Genomic DNA, 4,577 nt, shown 5'->3' with positions numbered 1-4,577 from the left:
TGAACACTTCGTAGAAGGGGAAAAGAACCTGTGTAAGAACAGTTAAATCAAGCTGAAATAGAAGGTGAAGCGTCAGATAACATGGTAGAACATAATGAGAAGCAGAGGACACTATCAGATTATGCCCGACCACAGTTTTGGGCACACAGTCTAGTATTATGCGGTAACCGATTACAGCTCAGAACTTTGAGCTAAAGCCAGCATGCATCTAGATGATACAACAGTCAGCACAGTTTAATGGTTTGGTTGATGAGGATCTGAACAACCACATCAAGAACTTCTTGGAAGTGTGTGACATGCTTAAGATTAATGGAGTTACAGATGATGTTATCAGATTGAGGACCTTCCCATTTTCCTTGAAGGGAAGAGCAAAGCAATGGCTACATTTATTATCTAGAGCATCGATTACTACTTAGGAGAAGATGGTAGTAGCTTTTTTTGCTAGATATTTCCCTCCTGGAAAATCTGTGAAGCTTAGGAATGAAATATCCTCCTTTGTACAAATAGAATTGGAGTTTCTTTTTGAGACATGGGATAGGTTCAAGGAGCTCCTGGGAAAATATCCTCAACATGGGTTCCCCGAGTGGATGATCATTCATACTTTTTACAATGGTTTGAACCCAAGCACAAGGCAGTTACTTGATGTAGCAGCATGAGGTATCTTAGGAAGCAAGACCCCTAAAGAAGCCCAATATCACATTCATGAAATTGCTATGAACAGATATCAGAGGAACACAAGAGTCAGAAAAAAGGTAGCTGGACTTCATAAGATTGATACAGTTACTTCATTGGCGGCCTAGGTTGAGTCATTGAGTAAGAAATTAGATACTCTAACTTCTCCTAGAGTGGCAGCCCTAACTAGTTGCACTGGGTGTAGGGAAGGTCATGCAATCGTAGGATACAAGGTTTCCAACAATAACAATAAGCCCGAAGATGGAGAATCAAGTTTTAGGCTTGAAGACCCGGATGACCGATCAAGAGAAAGCTTTGACCAAGTTCATCCAATCGTAGGATACAAGGTTTCAGTCGGTCGAAGCTACACTTCGCAACCACACCGCATGATTGCACAATTTAGAGAATGAATGTGGCAAATTATGAAGTCGGTATCAGAGAGACCTCAAGGAAGCTTGCCTAGCAACAACGAAACTAATCCGAGAGAACATGTGAAGATGATCACTTTGAGAAGTGGTCATAAGGTTGAGGATAGGCTTCCGAGCGAGAAGACCAATGTTGAAGTACTTGAGGTCATGGAGGTTGAGGAGAGAACCGAAAAGAAGGAAGTGGTACCACTACCATACAAGCCAAGAATTCCTTATCCCTCAAGATTAAAGAACGACCAAAATGATGAGCAATACAAGAAGTTCTTGGGTCTATTATAGCAGTTGCACATCAACATTCCTTCTGTGGAGGCATTGTCTAAAATGCCTCGGTATGCAAAGTTTCTCAAGGTCCTCTTGACCAAGAAGAGGAAGATAGAGGAGAGTGCATATGTGATTTTAGATGCTTCATGTTTGGTGGTGTGGCAAAATAATATGCCAAATAAGAAGAAGGATCCCAGAAGCTTCATCATCCCGTGCAACATTGGTAATTTGGGTGAAGAAAAAGCATTGGCAGATTCTGGGGCTAGCATCAATGTCATGCCTTATACATTCTTTCAAAATCTAGTCTTGGGAGGGCCTAAGCACACTCAAATGACACTTCAATTGGCAGATCGAATGGTTAGGCATCTGAGGGGTATCATTCAAGACGTACTTGTGAAGGTTGATAAGTACATATTTCCTGTGGACCTTGTAGTGTTGGATGTTGACGAGGATGTTGATGTTCCATTGATTCTTGGGAGGCCATTCTTGCGCACTTCCAAGGCTCTTATTGATATGGCGGGGAGTTGACTTTATGAGTTGGGGATGACTAGCTTACATATCGTCTTGCTGAAGCCATGAGATATTCTATTAACTTTGACGATACTCTTTACTTTCTTACCACTATCTATGAACTAATAGATGAATATGTGCAGGAGATGATGTGTCCAGACTCGAACGAGGAATTGCTAGACCAAGAAGTGGAGGATGAAGAAGTTTTGATGCTTTGTCTAGAGGACAAGGTGAAACCTACCCTAGGGATCATTAAGAAGATGATCTAAAAGATGAACCAAGCAAGGAGAAGACAAAAGAAATGCCCGAAGGCTAATGGGGATGTACAAGAATGAAGTAAGAGTGACATGCCCTCATATGGTAACATGCTCGACAGCTCCCCCCTTTACCTTGAAAAGATTATGTTCATTGTGTTTTTAGGTTATGGGTAAGAGGGAAACCTTAATCTATGAGCCCCCGTGAGGTTAGAAGAGGTACGTCAAGCTTAGTGACATTAAACAAGCACTTCATGGGAGGCAACCCAAGTCTTTATTGTTTATCTAGGTTTTAGTTTAGTACTTGCATAAATAAGTGCTTGAGTGTTGGTGTCTTTATTTTTTTTACATGCTATCGCTGTGTTTTTCTTATGGATTATTAGTGTTTTCGTGTGCTTAATTGTGATTGGTGAAGTTTCTTGGTTGTTTAAGCATGTTTTTCATGATCTTTGGTCAATTTTGCATAGTATTGGCAGTCTCTGAGTATGTATAAATGTGCAGAAATTTTTTGCAGAACCTGTAAATTTTTTCTAAGTCATTGAGAGAAGACACGCGGCCGTGTGTAATTTCCACATGAGCATGTGTCTCTGTTCAGAGCTCATCCCGAGAGGACACAGGGGTGTGTGTCTACCTTTGTGAATGATCTTATGAATGTCACATGCCCGTGAGTAATTTACACAAAGGCGTGTGTTTCTCTACAGAGTTCATGGCTCCAACCCAAGAAAACACAGGGGTGTGTGTCTTCCCTTGTGGATAACCCTGTGACTTCCACATGGGCGTTGGTAATTTTCACACGCCCGTGTGAAACTCTGCAGAAAAGTTCTTATCCCAAGAAGACACATGGGCATGTGAGTGGCCCTGTGAGTGGCCCTGTGATTATCCACGACCGTGTGGAATTTCCACACGGGCATGTGAAAGACTCAGAGAAATTTCTCAGATGGACAGAGAAGCCACAGGGGCATGTGGGTGTGATAAGTGCTTGTGTATTAATAATACAAAGTATTCTTTTCTTATGATGAGCATTTCTTTTCTAAGATTTTATCGCTAATGCATGTGTTTTTTATGTTCTTTTGTACATGTAGGGTTGTGGAGCCAAATGCAGATGAAGAAAGCCAAAGTAGATTGCGATTGCTTTTTGTTGATGGAATCTTGGAGTGAACAAACGTGAAGACAGAAGTTGTGCTAAAAAATAAGTGAATGTTTGCCAACCTCTATGCAATTGAGAAATTACATGGTTTGGAGGGGTCATAGACAGTCATAATTGCGTATTCTGACTTGTGTAGTGCTAGCAAGATCTTCATTAATGTTATTACTTATTGAAGAAACAATGCGATCTACGGCATAGACGTATGTCAGTTTATGTTGTCTCGATGAAAAGTGTGGATTCGGGAGTGTTTTTGGCAGAGTACTGTAGCAAATCAAATTCACATGGGCATGTGGAAATTCAACACGCCCTTGTGGATTCCCGACTCCAGCACTTTATAAAGCCTCTACTTGTACCGATTTGGAAATCCTCTTTTACATTTTTTCTCCACCTTTTCCCTAACTTTGGAGATGCTTGCGGCTAGGATTTACAGGGGCTTTTCTAAGGTTTTTTGGAGTGGTTCTACATCTAGCGACACTGCGTTTCTTTGGAAGAGAGTTATTGGGGAAGCTTTCGTTGGCACCGATCCAGCCAGGTGTGCTCTAGGCTTGATGATAAGTGTCTAAATGTATGTATTTTTATATATGTATTATATACTTATAGCATGTATTTTTATAAGAATTGATGCTCGTTTTATGCTTAATTGAGTATTATTTGCTTTGCAGGGCACGGAGAAGCCACGGAGGACACGAAGACATGATTTGAGCGGAAAAAAGAAGAAAACCAGGTCCTGGTATTGTAGTGTATATACTGTAGCAGATACTATAGCTTGAGTACTGTAACAGTGGCACTGTAGGAAGATCACCGTAGTAACCACTATAGCAACTGGAGAATTTTTGAGTCAGAAATTGATTTAGGCCATACGGTCTCAATGCAGCCCAGGATTGACCCCGGGATTGATACTATAGCAAGAGAAGCCATTATCTAGCTTGATCTATATGGCCTGAATGAGGCCGACATTGACCCCGGGATAGACCCTGGGATGGCTCAAACTTGGTGTATAAAAGCACATTGCTAGGGCAAATGGAGGAGACTTCTTCTTTGCCTTTTAGGCCACCACCACCAAACCTCATTGAGGCCTTCTGGCCATCTTCCGGCGACGATCCTTGTGGGAAACGAACACACATCATAACCAAGAGGGAGATGAGCAAAGAAAGAGTTGGAGTGAAGTTTTAAAGCACCATTGCATCACCATTTGAGGCTACATCGATTCAAGGAGACCAAGTTCATAGAGGGAGTTTTCTTGCTTCTTTATTTTCTTTCTTTTCCTTGTATGTTGTATAAGTATCCCTCATTATGAGGGATTAA

General features: G+C 41.4%; 1 non-coding gene across 1 annotated transcript; it reads right to left on the bottom strand.

Moving 5' to 3' along the window:
- Nucleotides 1–470: 470 nt before the first annotated feature.
- On the bottom strand, nt 471–577 carry LOC120269527. Its single transcript, XR_005539178.1, has one exon. It is a non-coding gene; the product is annotated as a small nucleolar RNA R71 (small nucleolar RNA).
- Nucleotides 578–4,577: the final 4,000 nt, after the last annotated feature.

Source organism: Dioscorea cayenensis, chromosome 9, assembly GCF_009730915.1.
Source record: "Dioscorea cayenensis subsp. rotundata cultivar TDr96_F1 chromosome 9, TDr96_F1_v2_PseudoChromosome.rev07_lg8_w22 25.fasta, whole genome shotgun sequence".
NCBI lineage: Eukaryota > Viridiplantae > Streptophyta > Magnoliopsida > Dioscoreales > Dioscoreaceae > Dioscorea > Dioscorea cayenensis.
The sequence above is the reverse complement of the archived record's forward strand: the minus strand, read 5'-3'. Positions and strand labels throughout refer to the sequence as shown.